At 39.5% G+C, this 16,064-nt stretch overlaps 1 protein-coding gene and 1 long non-coding RNA gene across 5 annotated transcripts in view; one reads left to right on the top strand and one right to left on the bottom strand.

Moving 5' to 3' along the window:
• TSNARE1 (t-SNARE domain containing 1) overlaps positions 1-16,064 on the bottom strand; it is a 454,966-nt gene that overhangs the window by 110,455 nt on the left and 328,447 nt on the right. The gene's annotated exons all lie outside the window — the stretch shown is intronic.
• On the top strand, positions 5,735-8,058 carry LOC137851540 (uncharacterized). 2 transcript variants are annotated; one of them, XR_011093272.1, is made up of 3 exons: positions 5,760-5,788; positions 6,110-6,285; positions 6,556-8,058. It is a non-coding gene; the product is annotated as an uncharacterized lncRNA (long non-coding RNA). The 2 variants fall into 2 exon arrangements; XR_011093273.1 differs by lacking the exon at positions 6,110-6,285 and having other exon boundaries at positions 5,735-5,788.

Genomic DNA, 16,064 nt, shown 5'->3' on the forward strand with positions numbered 1-16,064 from the left:
AGTAGGGCTGTGGATCACACCAGGGGCTGCTTCCCAAAGCAGGTCAGAGAGATCTTTTATGTTAAAAGTAAAGTGGGACATGGAAAAGTTTGCTAGAAGCTCTGATATCAAAGGAAAGCCACGGTGACTTAGGAGGTCTTGTTAGATTCCTGGCTATCACCTTCCTTAAGCACTGAGAACAGTGTGGATTCAGCAAAGACCAAAAGCAAAAACTGAACTTAAAACAAATGAAATTTTTTTTCTTCTTCTTCTTCCCTGTGATTCAGATTCAAGAATAAGCTATATCTAAATAAAATCTAATTTTGGGACTACACATCCCGTTTAGTGACCAATATTCTTGACATCAAACCAGTGACTTTTCCTCATGAGGACAAAACTAAGAGTACTAAAAATGGTCCTGGCCCTTTGGTAGAGGGAAGTTCTCACCCTTAAATACAGACCAAACACACATTGCATTGGACCATAATCCTCGAGACTTTTTGCTTTGCCTTAAACAGACAGAGCGATGCAGAGAATTCAGAAGTTGGTAAAAAAACATGCAAGCAGGTGTCTGAATCATCGTGCATAAGACTTGTTTGCCCCCTAAACAGCAGACAGTGCGGATGTAATTGGCAGATCTTTTTCATGCACTCTAACTTTGCCAAAAGCAAGCTGGAAGGAAAGCTGAGTGCACAGAGAAAAAAAATCGGGTTTCAGGGAAAACGATGGCCTACAGATTAGCTCCAATTTACAGACAGTACATAAGTGTGACATTACTCATACTAGGAAGGCCAGGCCGGTCTAGAATATCACCTGCCCTGGGGCTGCTGTAAGAAGTGAAATGCAAATACCATCTTGTCTTTGAACAACAGGAGCACAACTCTGACACCTATGCAAAAAAATGAGCACTTTCTTTCGTCCGGAAGGGGTGACTTTATCTGCTCTGGAGCAGTCCTTAGCAAAAGAAATGCATGAAATGAGATATTTTGCAGGACCAATGTGCCCTAACTCTGGTTCAGCCAGTGCCTGGATTACCCTGTAGCTGTTCTAAAGCAATTTTCCAACATAGGAGCCAAGCCCATGATGATGCATGAGGAGCAGACCATAGAGGATGAGGGCAAAAGATAAAAAAGTTCTGGACCACCACCCTCTTTGATGCCTGTGCCAGGTCCTAAATTCTCATGATATACCCTGTAAGCAAGGAGGAAGGAGCCAGACCCTGCTTGATAGCCTGCTGTATGGTTTAACCTTGTGAAACCAACCATGTTGCTTGCTCATTTTACCACGGGTTAGTGACATTTTCCACAAAGGACCTCAACAAATTTATGCTGGTGTCAGAATAAAATATTCCAATGAACTCTTTAAAAGTGGCCACTGCATCTGATGTCTTGACTTATCCTATGACTTATTAGGGCTGGTTTGGGAGATTTTGACTTTAGTCATTATTCTACCAAAACCAAATTCAAATCTCATGAAAGATGTTTTGAAGGTGGAGTGTCTCATTTTATGTGTATGTGTATGCTACCCATGGCTGGTTTAGCCTACCAGAATGAAGCTGAGAAGGGATACGACCAAACTCTATAAGTAAAGCAGGAAAGCAAACAGAAGGGAGGAAGACAAGATAGCTAAACTAACTGGAAAAGTTGTCACAAGGACAAATGCTTGTAAACTGGCCATAAAGACATGCAGACTGGAAATGAGGAGAAGGCTGTCAACATAAGAGTTGTGAAGCCCTGGAACAGCCAGAGTGGGAAGTGGTGTGGGAAGGAACAAACTGATGGGTGTGAAGATATAAATTGATGCATCTATGTTCTTAAATAATGAATAAATAATGCTGGCTGTAGGGACTAAGTATCAGCCGTCTCTTTTCTCTCCACAAGACAAACTCTGGGGACTCAAGCACAGTTGCATTTTTATTTTTTTTTTAAACTGTCTTATTTTCAACACTTTCACTCCTCCAGAGAATAAATAAATAAATGCATCCATAAATAATAAATCTGAGATGGAGAAAAACAACAACAATAACAAACAAACCAAAAATGAAAGCATCTAGAAAAACTAGAGGATGAACCATCTTCTATCCTCAGAAGAGCTAGGAACTCAATTGCACAGAAAGCCCACCGTGCACAAAGACGACACGTCCCTGAATCCCTGACTGAATATTTTATCTGTCCTTATAACTAGAAACTAAGTACATTTAACAAGATATATAGTGTACACAGATCAAAAACATTAATATGTGAGAAACATGAGAAATACTTGGTTCAGTTGGGAAAACAGTAAGAAATTTAGATTATTTTTGTTTCCTTTTTTTTTTCTTTTTCTATTTTTTCCCCCAAAGAAAGTCCTCAAAGAGAAAATCAGGCAAGTTCCACAAAAAGCAATGTTCTTAGAAGAAGACTGACCCACTTATGTTTATTTTTAATAGACCTGGAAGACCTGTGAAATTTAAAAAAGTAGAAAAGTAAAAGCAAATAGCACAACCTCAGTTTACTCTGTAAATGGTGTAACGAGATGAATACTGGAACAGTGCTGTCATTTAGGAAAAATAATGTTGAAAAACTTAATAGCGTGTGGAAAAGATAAGCAAATTTTATTTTAAAGCTGAAGAAAAAGCTTTAAGGAGGCCGATTCAATGTGCTAAATCAAATGGTTAGGATAGCTCTCTGTTTTGGAAAAAAAAGCAGAACAGCTTAAGGTATGTGCAAGGCAGTATGGCAGGATGCTGTGCCACACTTGGGATTAGTGTCTCTGGATCTGTGTTCAGGCTCCACTTTCTCACTTTGCTTACTTATAACACTCAGTCTGGTGAGGACTGTGAGTACTGCTTTGCTCTAAATAGCAATGACCTTATCCTGCTTACTGCAGCATCTTCATGCTGCCTGTATCTTGAATGGTTTCTGTCCTTTGTAAAGACACTGATGCTGACAATTTACTATCATGTTTACACTTCAGAGCATAAACAAAACAAGAGTAATGAGTTGTCAGAAATATGGAGAACCGCCCGTCCTGATGCTGGCCCAAAGTGCCTTTTTTGTTCTTCTAGTAATGGGGATGTAAAGCACCTCTTTGCTAGCTCTTCTGGTGGAAGAACTCTCTTCCCTCTCTTCCGAAGATTTTCTTCCCTTAGCAGCAAGCAAAGAGAAGAGATCCCATTTCAAGGAAAAATTGAAGTGTCTTCTGTCTGCACTAAGTGTAGCAGTACAACTATTGCTGTCCAGGAATAGCTGAGAAGCGGAAAGAAAAGGGCCATAAAGTGCCTAATTGAAGATGGGGGGGGAGAAGTCAGGGCTTCCAGATCCCATCGCCAGCTCCCTGCTGATTCCTCCTGTGAGCAAGGCAATACCTGGAACAAAACCAATGTCCAAATGCGAAGAAATCTTCTTTCAAAGGCAGTACCAGAGGGGAAGGTGAGCACTTTTCAATCTTCACCTTTCACATCTTTGTTTCAATCCCAAAATTGCTGCTGATTTTGTAGAGGAAGCCCCTTTACACGTTGTGCACAAGACACCGGTGAGAAGGAAAAAAAAATCAAGCAGAAGCTGTAAGTGAAACCCTGCCACATCTATTGTCATTTCATGGGATGCTAACCAAAGAAGAGACTTCACAAAGCTATTAATTTCCTCAATTATGCCTGATAGATGTTAGTTCTTTCGCTCTTGAGAATCCATCTCTTGCCTTAAAGCTTGTCAACGAGTCCCTGAGTGACACTACAACCTTCACCAGCGACGGATCTCAGGGCTTCATTATGGAAGATTTTTATATTGTTCAATGATTTGTGTGCATCAGTAGGTGCAATACACTCACAAATCTACATGCACAGACAAGAGGAAGAAAGACAAGGAGACAGTTTGGTTGCTTTGCATTTTCTCCATCAGAGTAAACAAATGTGTTGTTTAATCTTAATAAAAAGAGAGGTTTAGTAACACAGTCTGTTTTCAGTGACTCAGACCAACCACATCTAAAATGCTCATTAGCTGTTGTATTACATGACAAATTGTCTACCTGCTGCGATACTTTACTTTATGAAAAACTCTTCATACTAACTATGCCCACAAAAACAATTTAGGGTTAAAAAATACCATTACAGTTAAATAATAACAGGGGAAAGGGGAAATTAACAGGCAGAAGCCAGGGATAGATGAGCTGTTTTCAGCTGATGTTTGAAATGAGTCAGAACAAATGCAGCACAAGGATAAAGTCAGAGCTGTAGGGAAGACTCACCGACAGCAGAAATACTCCAGGAAATGACTGCTAATAATGAAAGAGAGAGAGAGAGGAATATTGTGGCTGAGGCTGGTCTCCCTTTATGGTGGGTTTTATAACACAGAGGGGCAATTTTAAACTGGATGGTGTAATGAATGAGGGAGTTAGGAGGAAATGTTTAAGGCTGAGGAGGGGGTGGGCTCTGTCTTTTAAATATGTAGAAAGTAGCAATAGCATCTGTGCTTATGCCTGATGAACTGGAAAAGGAAAAGATGGAGATAGCAATAATGAAGACCAGAGGAGAACTAATTAAATTCAATTTATTATTATTACTCTCTATTTTGCTGTGTTCCACACTGATTCTTATGTATCTATTTCATAAGTCTGCTTGCTCTTCCTGCTGTGCTGTTCTGTACATGGCTAAGCTGCATTGACAAGGATTTTTGCCTGCATCTGGAGTTTCTGGGATTCGCCAGGTAAAGTCACTTTGTTTTGGGGTAATATTCAGGCTGTAGGTTGATCGTTAATTTGTTCAAACAAAAGTTTGAGAGTTAGCCCCACAGGATACTGTCTAGTTCCTAAATTATCACAGAAATCAGAAGTAACCAATATTTAAAATCTCTAGGTGGGGCACACCACTAATAAAGATGAGTTTGCACTGGAGAGGAGGGGGAGGATACTTGACATGTGATCTCACATTGCTAGAGATCACACCCTGCCTGTAGTCTGAAAGGGATCCCAGAAGTTTCCCACCAGTCCTTATGATCTGAAATCAGTGAGCTGCTGGAGTATTTCAGAGCAAACAGCAAGGGCTCACGAGCAGGAACTGCCTACCACTGGGGAAAGCCTTCTAATCTAGGCAGTAATACTGAAATTGGAAGGAAAATATGGTGAACCATAAATCCACACAGAAAGATAATACGCCTTGACAGTTCATGGGCATATTTAGCTTTTGTTTCTTTTTTCTTTTTTTAATTCTATTAAGCTAAATTGTTATAGGAGAGAGATTCCAGAGGAATCAATAAAACTGCTCCAATTTATCCAACCTAAGGTTTGGGCTGACTTTCTGTTATGACCTACCATCATATTTCCACTTCACTACCCTTTATTACTTGATTCATTCCCTGTAGGCACTGAGACAGAAAGAGTTCTTAAAGATGGAGGTGAATGTGATATATGCAGCGAGCTGCTCTACTAGTTCACAAAAGGGATGGGATTCATTTCATCTCACTTTGAGGTCCTGATGCAGCTGTCCCACCTGAGCTCCTTGTCTGGATTCCCATTGAAGATGCTGGAGGTATAGTAAATATAGTCAATGGTGTTCTGAGTGTGAGTCATCTGACCAAATGTAGATGCTTATTTTGGGATGTGAAATCACGCCCCAAGCTCCATTGACTCTGCTGACTCACTCTGCATTGACTACAAATGGAGTCTAGGGCAACTTGCCCAGATGCAGACACCCACATGGCAGACATCCGCAGCTAATCAGATGAATCCCACCAAATGGGCTCCAGGTGAAGACCATGACCTTCAAGACATTAGGTGAAAGGGAATTGAGAGCGGTGGGACAGAGTGATGAGGATGGTCATACTACAGGGAGCAGGTTGTGGGATAGGGAGAAGCTGTCTCTTGGCTTGGGGATGGAAAGGAGGGGACAGGAAAGATTTAGCTGTTAAGTATTTTCTCAACATGCTGATCATTATGAGTCTGGTTTTCAGAAATGCTGAGCAGCCACGACGCCCACTGAAGACAATGGGAGCTCAGCACTTCCGAAAATCATAGACTTGCTTCTTAGCATTGAATGTAATCTATATTATTTAAAGGAATAAATGGGGCTTGGGGGGCGGGCATGCAAACAAGTGAATGAGCTTCCTTTTCAGATGCTTTGCATAGCCCTTTCTATCATTATTATTGCTGTTTCCAGACATTATGCGCAAGGCAAAACTACAGCTGGAGCATTACATGAAAATTAAGACTGCAGAAGGTTAGGAAACTCTGACTGCTGTATTCCCTGGGGCTGATCCAAAGCCTAGTAAAGTCTGCAGGAAGAAGCCCCCAGAGTGATGGTCAGAAGAGGTTTTATCTGGCTGCAAAACAAGTGTAAGAGGTTCCCAGATGTCCATCTCTGCCATGACACTTAAGGAAATTATTCTCTTCTCAGGATGAAGCTGTGTAACTTGGTTGAGCAGATGCAAAAAATACATCACTTTGGAGAGAGGAGTCCCACTCCTACACCCTAGTCCTTCCTTAACCAACCAATGTGCTCTCACGTGCCAGGTCTACTGCTGGGTTGTCTCTTCCAAGAGGCATCTGAAGTCACTAGTGCTGAAGAAAATGTAAATTCTTTCTTGATTTTTATTTCTCTGCTAGGTTACTGAGCTGAATGTCCTCATTACAGCACTTGGTAAACACCTGAGCCTGCACAGAAGAGGAGGAATTATGAGATTTGGGAAAATGTTATGTCTCCTTGAGGCACCTGGTAGATTCACCCCACCGTGCTTTGGAAGGATTCACCTACACATGCTTTGGAAGAATTTATGAAATTACACAAGGGCAGCGAGGATTTTTTTTTGTTGTTCATTTATTTGTTTAAAATCATCTGTATTGCTTCACTGGTATGGTTTGCTGTGTGACACCATGAGCAATTGCAGCCACACAATAGAGATGAGGCCACTTTGTCACTCCCTTGTTTATTGCTATGGGTTGTGGAAGAAGCATTACAGAGGAGCCCCAGTGAAGCCCTCTGTATCCCAAACAGAGTCAAGAGGCAGTGACTCATGCACTCCAGCTTTTAGAAGGAAAATAAAGTTTTTATAAATCAGAATACCGAAAAAAAAGGAGAATTAGTACAGGAAGATGGAGAGAAGGACGAAGTATCCTGGAAAAGTTTTGCTTCTCTTGGCAAAGACGATAACCTGCAACTAGATGCTGACTGAGTTTATCTTAAAACTGAAGACTGGATTGAAGTTGATTCACAGGAAGAATGGTTTTAAAGTATTTTGTGATGGCAGAGACATTTGATTCAGTTGGGCCTTGAAGATTTTGCAGGAAACTAGCTGAAGCAAACTGAGTCATTACTGATTATCTTCAAGAGCTTGTGGAGGATTCAGAAGTACCAGAGGGCTGAAGAGGGACAAATATAGAACCCGCCTATGGAAAACAAAGTTGGCGGCTGGGAAATTACAGACTAGTCAGCCTAACTTCAACTTGTGGGCAGATGCTAGAAGAAATTATTAAGCAGCTATTTGAAAATATCCAGGAGGTAATGATCTTCCTAAAGAGAAATAAATAAAATGAATACGTAATACAGAAAGAGGAAATAATTCAAAAGTATTCAAGTTTAATTTCTAACTTAGTGAGAGGCCAGGTGAGAAAGGAGGTAAGAGAAGATGCTATAAAACTGATGCTAGGAAAAGTTTTTTTCCACAGTAAGGTTATGAAGGTCTAATTCCAATTAAGATAGGGCTGATTGGAAAATCACTTTTGAAGAGTAATTGTCAAAGGCTTCTTAGTGTCTGACTAAAAGAGGATCTTAAATGATATCTCTCAGTGATGTTTCTTAGGTCCAATTCCATTCAAAATGCAAGCACTGACTTGTTTTAATAATAAGAAAAAAAAAAGTATGCCTAAATGCTTGTGAATGATAGCACGCTTGAGTAAATGTAAAAGCATCTAAATGTACAGGAATCTAAAATGATCTTGAAAAGAAATTTGGAGAGATGTGTGAAATTGGGAGGAAGAAATTGAATATAGAATCATGCAGTTTTCTATGCCCTTAATGAAGAAGTTAAATGCACAAATACAAGCTTGTTTGCTTGTCAAGATATTAGAAAAGAATCTGATGCTGAAAGGGAACCTCAAGCTCCTTACAAATCAATGATGTAATGTTGTACAAGAAAAATAAATCTTATTTTGGAATGTTTTGATGGAAATATTATCAGTAACTCAGAACAGATTTTTCAAGCAAACTCACTGTTGATGAAGTAAAGTGATATATTCATTTTTGGCATTGCACTTTAAAAACTGTAGATATAAACTAGGAGTAGTCTGGGGAGAGATATAACAATGACAAAAATCTTTGAGCACTTGATCTATCAGGAAAGGTTGGATAAATAACCCTCTTATCCCATTATGGCCATTGCAACCACTTCTCCAACTCTCAACTTTTCACATTCCTGACTTCTCAGAAGACCTACCTCATCTTTCAAATTCCTTCTTCTTGTGTGCTGAAAATGTCAGCATTTACTAATTCTCTGTGCTCACCTGACAATGTCTCATTTAATTGTGGACCTCCTTTGCTTCATTCTGTTACTACTTTATAGGATGAGCATCCCTTCTGCCAGATGCTACCCTAATTTCCATGCACTCTTCCATGCTGCTCATTAGGCCTCCCTTGAGTAAAAAGCCACTCACACCTTTCAACCTCAGCAATCAGCCTTAAGCATCTTAGCTGGACCTTCACCAAGACTCTGTCACAGTCAAAAAAGAAGAATTATTGCTCCAGTAGGTCATTTGATACCACAAAGATTTGAGCCCTGATTTACGTGCCTCAAACTAAATGTGTGAAGTCAACTGCTGTAAGTTCTCCCTGAAGTGTCCTTCACTAGCTCATCCACAAAGGCCTTCCTCCTACAGAAGAAAACCTTAAAAAAACCTTCATTGTTGCAAGAAGATGCTTGCAAGAAGTCTAGGACATGATGTCAGACAAATCAATGTGTTTTCCAATTCCCATAGCAAAAATGTTTAATATAAAATACTTTTCTGCCCTAGTATCCATGCAACAGCATTTTCATTTAAATAATAGGAGCTCTTCTTGACAAGAAGCTTTTGAAAAATGGCACTTTGGAAATGAAATGGAAACATATAATAAGCAATGTGTTTTAGAAATTTCAGTTTCTCCCTTATCTTCAACATTCCTGTCAGAGAATGGTTTTAGTTGGAAGGAACATTGAAGATCATCTAATTCCAACCCATACCTTCCACTAGATCAGGAATTGTCCATTTTGGACATAAGCTACTTTCTGTTTCCATTCTTTATCGAAGCTTATTTTCATTCACCAAAATGAAATTTAGGAGACTCAACATATTTTTCTAACAGTTTCAAAATAACCACTCCAAATTATTGGAAACTTAAAGTCATTAGCAAACCCTTCAAGATAATCTCTTGCATACTCATCATGACCTACTCTAATTCGTATATATTGTCTCCAAAAGTGTCACACACATTTTTTATATATATAGAAATATATATATATATATATTTCCTACCCAAATTGTTTGCTAAATAGAATTGAAAGACATGAAAAGTGTGTAAGCATCTATCTTTTTTTTTTTTCTCCTCAGCAAGAAATATAGCCTTCTGGACATGGAGAAGTCAGGTTTCCACTCCCAGCTCTGCAAAAAAAATTTACTGTGTGTTCACTTGGGTAACTCAATTATTGTCTCTACTTATTTCCTACTATGTAAATTACAAGGAATATGAATTTCAAAATCTCATCAAGAGTGGAAAGTTCTCCATGGTAAAAGAATTATTTGCACACTGACAATACTCTCTATTCAGTTTTGCTTTTAAACCATTATCTACTGAATGAGAAGGCCACTGAAATAAATAATTCTTCCCTGAGCAGTGAAATTTGTTCCAGAATATAAGAAGTGGAAAACATTTTTTGATTCTGTAATCAACTTGTGGCCCTATGAGAAACTGAAGAGTTCTATATCCTTGTCTAGGAACCTAAATTTTAACTGAATCACATTTTTATATCAAATTGCTAGTTGGAACCCTTTGCCTGAAAAGGACTGATTTTCCATGCCTCTCTTTTCTGCACAGTTTTGTCAGTGAAATTCCTCAGGTATTTTGAAAACAGGAATGAATATTAATCAGAGTATAGAAAATGAAGCAAATTAGTCTGCAGAGCTCTAAAGCATATCACAAAAACCTCTGACTGGTAATAGTAGGACAATAAAGAGGAATTTTCAAGATATAATAAAAGGAAAATGCATCTTAAACTAAATTCCAATTTTACTTGCAATATTTGAAGAGTAACAATAAAACAGCTAAAAAAAAAAGTGAGAGCATGCAATACAATTTTTGTTCATTCTTTGGGAAGAAGCCAGATGATGTAGTCAGATCATAAAAGGGATGACCCAGGTAATTACAGGCTTGCCACTCCAACATTGATCTTAGTCAAAATAATAGAGTAACTGATATAGGACTCCATTAATAAAGAATTAAAGAAAATTAATATAAATCAATGCCAGTCATTACCAGTTTTTGGAAAACAGATCTTTGAATGTGATGTCCCTTTTGTTGAGGACACAGTACTATGTTGTGTGGTGAGGCTAATCTGTATTATTATAAAATGAATGTCTGAACTGGTGCAATGTGCATATGATAGGAATCAAAGGCTGTCCAAACACAGTAGTCTCAGGTTGTTCAAGTAACTAGGGAAATAGTCCAAAAGAGAGAGAGTCTGTATGTTTTCTACAGACGTACTTCCCCCATTGGGTATTTCTGTTAGTAAAATGACAAATCTATCCTGTTGGACTCGACTCCTTGCAAGATCCCTCCTGCAGAAGGTTCAGGAGATCTCTACAAGATGAAAGCATTCAACAGGGCCAAATGGAAACCCACACAAATGAATACAAAATTCAGGCCATACCGATAAGATGGGTAACGATGGTGATTTTTGCCTGGGTGACTCTATAAATGCTTAGGGGTCAGAATGAATGATCAGGTCAACAGGAGCTGCCATAAGGACATGAAGGCTGGAATGTAAGATGCCAAAGTAGGAATGAAAATATTTTGATAGTAGCATTTGTTATTTCAGTGCTGAGATCCACAGATCCACATCCAAACCATGAAAAGTTTTGACAAACAGGAAGGAGTCCAGAAAAACTCTGCAGTGTAACTGAAAGACAGAGGTTGAAAGAAAGAAACAAAAGGAGAAGGGGAAAGGAGAAAGGGAAAAAAAGGAAAAGATGAAAAAGCAAGCAAGCATACAACCAACCAACCAAAAAAAAAAAAAAAAAAAAAAAAAAAGACCAACACATCTGGTCTCTTAGGGCAGGTTCTGGAAATTTGGAAGTTGCATCAATTTTCCTCATCAAAGAGAAACTGAGGTCTGCTTTGGCCCCAGGACACAGCTGCTTGGGGAACCTGACTTTGTTAATAAGGCCTTTGATTGAGCATGTAAGTGAAAAGTAAAATCCCATGGTTGAACCCTGAGATGGATAACTTCACATTTCAAATCTAATGTGAATGTTGAGCACTGAAGGGAGCAACAGGATGAAAGTTGTGGTCGGCCCTTTTGTGATTAAAGATTCAAAATTGCAATTCCTCCCTCTACCTCTTCTTCTGAAGTAAATTAGTTCAAGAGAAACCTGAACTGGGTGAAATCCACTGGCTGATGTCCAGTTGACGCGATCACAGCAGTTACTGCTGCTTTCATCATTTCTGATACTATAATTGAATCCAGTCAGTGATAAAAGCTTACCAGGTACTTCAGCATGTTGCAGTATGCTTGCATGGCATGACATCTGTTGGCTGGGTGCACAGCACAGTTTTCTTAGTATAAAAAAGTAAAATACAGGGGGGAGCACAGCACAGACCTTCCCAGGCTGTATTTGCCTTACATTGATGTGCATTTTTCATCCCATAAATTTGTTATGGCTCCAGCTCCCAAGCTTGAGTGAACATTCATTTTTCTTCCTTTACATATATATTCAAACAAAGCTGAGCTGTGGGCTGGCAGTAAAGAAATGAGACTCACATTATTGGCTTTGCATTAGGTTTGTTTATAAAAGACAAGGCATATTAATCATAGATATCTACACTGGGAGAAGCATGCAGCAATGCAGGAAATGTATTCATTACAAAAAGCAGGATGTCAAGCAGACTAGGAGGTGCCATGGATTGATGCACTGGCTTCTCACTCATAAAGAAAGCTAAACAAGATTTTCCTCTAGCTCAGACAGAAAGCACAAATTAACCCTTTCAATTTCTGGGTCCCCAAAGAGCAGTACAAAGCAGGCTTTTTTTCGTCTAGTTGCCAATTAGTTGAGACTTTGCACTGGAGTGATAGCTGGTAGGTGATGTTTTAATAAAGGGTTGCAAAAAAATATGGTCCTTGTTATACTCCCAAAGAACATACTTGCACCATCTGGATGGGATAATCAACAAATGAAGGCTAGATGGTCTGGGTGCTGTGAATTTGAAGGCTAATTCTGCCTTGACTTTTAATTCCATGCAAAGAGTTGGTGATACTCCACAGGAAGTAGACTAGCAGGGAATCCATCCTTAAGGCAGAATTTTCCCTTAAAACCCAAGTAAGGAAGCATTATTCTATTACACATATAAGCGCTTAGGCACAATTACTGGGGGAAAATAAAGTGTTTTGATACGGACCCACAATTATTAATTCAGTGCTATTAAAATACCACACATGTTGTGCAACTACAAATTGGAGGAAAGAAAGGGATGATGCCCCAAGGAACTCTGCTTTCTAAAAGCATTGGTCACTGGGGGAAAGTTCCATTTGTAACAAGAGCTTTAGAAAAGCTATGTGGGAAACCACAATAGAATGCAGTCCCAAAGAACAGAAATTTGATCAAGGGTAATTTAAAGTGACTTGGTCCTAAATTGCTTCTCCTCCAGTTTCTTTCTAGAACTCTGGCCAAGACCAGGCTACCACCTCGTTGCACAGACACCTCTTAGTGAATGTGTGTGCTATCAAGGGTCGGCTCAAAGACATGGCAGGCAGTCACAGTTGCAATGCTAAAACAGGATATCTTTTCACAAGGCTGTCATGCTACCATGTGGTGCTGTGACATGGTGACATACTGTAAACCCCGGTTATCTGTTTAGTGTTGCATGACTGAGAAAAATAGGATTGACATAAACTCAAGGGAAAACTGGGCTCATTTTGGTTTTATGTGTTCAGGTACATTTAGTGACACTGAAGTGGTTGAGAAACAGCTGTTGATAGAAGAAATACTTAACACAAAGAATGGCTGCATGACTATCTTTCACAGAGGTGATCTTGGGAATTCAGCCACAGGGTATTTTTTGCCGTATTAAGGACAATGCCCCAGGCTGACAAAACCTGACGTCCAAAGAAAGGGAATTCAGAAGAGAGCAAGACATATAAGACGTTTTTACTGGAGGTGAAGAAAAAACATTTTTATGATGGGAAATGAATCACCCTGCACAGAAGAAAGTAGAGGAGACCTCCATCTTAGTCTCTGCATAATAATTTTTAAACAACACTAGATGCAGACTGCTAGCTGTCCGTGGCACTCAAAAGTTGAGAGATGCCAAGGAGAAATGGTTTTGGGGTGGAGGAGAGAGGTGGCATACAATAAATGAGCAAGGAGCTTTCTTTTTCCAGACAAAAAAAAAAAAGAAAAAAAAAAAAAGAACTTATGCAGTCCATATGGGAATCAGTGACCAGAAGCATGTGAATATCTTTTTCTTTCCCCCCACACTTTTTTTTTCCTCCCTCAGAACAACCAAGATTTTGATTTTGCCATCCTTCTGAAGTCCTCTGGAGGATTTTTCTCTCCCTGTCTTTACTGAAAGAACTATACTTACAGAAGATGGAGCTTTGAAAGTCATATACAATCAAAGAGTATTCCCTTGGGTATGACATGGAATCAAAAAAAAAAAAAAGGGCAGGGGGTTGGAAAAGCAAAGTAACTTAATTTTCAAAAATAAGACATGGAGTCCTGCAGAAAACCCCAGTGTCCTCTGTTTTGCTATTATTAAGCTTCCTCGGGAGAGTAACATTTCACAAATTTAACACAGCAGCCCTATGCTAGGGCTTTTAGCCTAGTTCTAGCCTAGATTAATCTTTCTCTAGCATCTGTTCTGTAACATAAGCAGAGCAGAGAAGATGGTCCACAGGGCAGGAAAACAAATGCCAAGGTCCTGCCCATTGATAAATACACCTTGACCATCTTCACTTAGTGCTCACATGATGGGAAAGATAAGATAGAGTTTGTTACCTATTTATGTGTTGCCTTCTCAGGCAGGTCAGCTTCTCATACACAGCAACGATGCCATAGATGCCACCTTAGATGCCTTAACGCACAACCTCCATCTCTAACAGTGGCCTGTCTCTTCCCAAACTGAGGTGGGAAGCAATGTTTACCCTCAAAAACGACATCAATCTAGAACTTTCTCAACCCAAAGACCCAACTAAAGAAGCAACGTAGCACCCATGGTGCAACTTAAAGGAGAGGGTGGTAGAACAACCAGAAAAATGAGTCACACCCCTTCTCCTTCACACCCCACACTGTCAGCAGCAGCTGCAGCCCAATTCAGCTCAATAGTTTACAGGTGTCTTCAGGAACAACTGTCATAAAAAGCTCCCAAAATATGCACTTTTTTTTTTCTTTCTTGTTTTCTTCTTTCATTTTTTTTACTGCTCTTTAAATTTTGTACAGCAACAGTTACCCAATGAAAGCAGGAATTAACGGAAACGAAAGGAAATGAGAGACACTGAAGGAAAAACAAACATAATCAGCTCCAGCTGCAGCTCAATTAAACAACCGTTCAGAGAAAACTACTCATTCACAATTTACTCACAGAAATCCACTTTCTTACATTCTCTTCAGGATTTCAGAGCCACAGAAGTACACTGCACTTTAAGGCCCTTTACAAAGTAATTTAAGGCTGTTCACGTTGTACAGGCAAATGGCAGCTCCTTTACTGGCTGCATTTGCAGAGGCTGGTGAGAGGTGAGGATGGGAGGTGATGTCCCATGTATATCCAAAGGAAGAAGCTCACACCTTGTGCTCACATGGGCAGAAAAAAATAAAATTTGTTTTCTTCAATTCAGGGGTCCCCAGATCTGCTTGCATCCTCCTCTTAGTGTTTCTCTACCAGAGCGTGCACTCGACATTTGCTTCAACTGCTTGTCCTCATCTTGTGTCCTCCCTGCCTGAGATGCTCCTGATGTTTTCAGCTTGCTCTAGAAATGTCCTTTAAACCCAGGACTTCACTACAGCCACAGTAAATCTCAGTATGCCCAGCTGGTACCAAACAACCCAGGAATACAATTCTAGGTTTAAAGACTTTTCCTTCAGGCTCTGACATTCAAGTGTTTGTCCCTTCAGTGATCTTCCCAAGAGATATGGACCTGCTGTTCATGAATTTGTCTTCTCCCAGGAGAAATTAGCTTTTATTCCAGCATTAACGCAAATGAACTGTGCAAGCAGCAGCAATGAGACCTGCCAAACCAGAGAAGAGTGCAAATACAGTATTGCTTCTCATTCTTAAACCCAGCTGCAACTGTGACTAAAGAGTGTCCTGCAAATGCTCCTCTTATTGCCTGGTATGGGACAGTAATTTACCCAGTGTGACAGAAGGGGACCATTACATTCTTTCCTTGCACCTTTCATGTTTTTTTATAATGTTCCAGATCTTGAAAAAGAACAAATTCAGAGCAATGTGGACGTAAGCAAAGTACCTGCAAATATCTCTCAAACATAAGTAGGGCTAGAATATACAACATATTTGGAATAAAAATAAATAAATAAATTATTATTAATAATAACAATACTAAACACAACTTCTTAAGTTATAACAGATAGAAGAAAGATAGAGGGAGATAGAGAGATTATCTTGTCTAAAATCCCCCCATGAATGAAATCTCTGTCAAGACTTCCAACACAGTTTGAAGTTTTGGAGAAGGTAGAACATCACTAGACCCCATACAAGCTCATCAAACACAGCCTGGGAAGACCAAGACCGACCAGTATTTCTACAGTGGTACCTATTTTTCAAGCCTTCATTTTCAGTTTTTGGACACTGGATACTACTATACCTTCATTCAGCACATGATACCATGATTTCCCCAGTCAAGCACAAATGCTCTGAC

Source organism: Anas acuta, chromosome 2 (assembly GCF_963932015.1).
Source record: "Anas acuta chromosome 2, bAnaAcu1.1, whole genome shotgun sequence".
In the NCBI taxonomy this organism is placed as follows: Eukaryota; Metazoa; Chordata; class Aves; order Anseriformes; family Anatidae; genus Anas; species Anas acuta.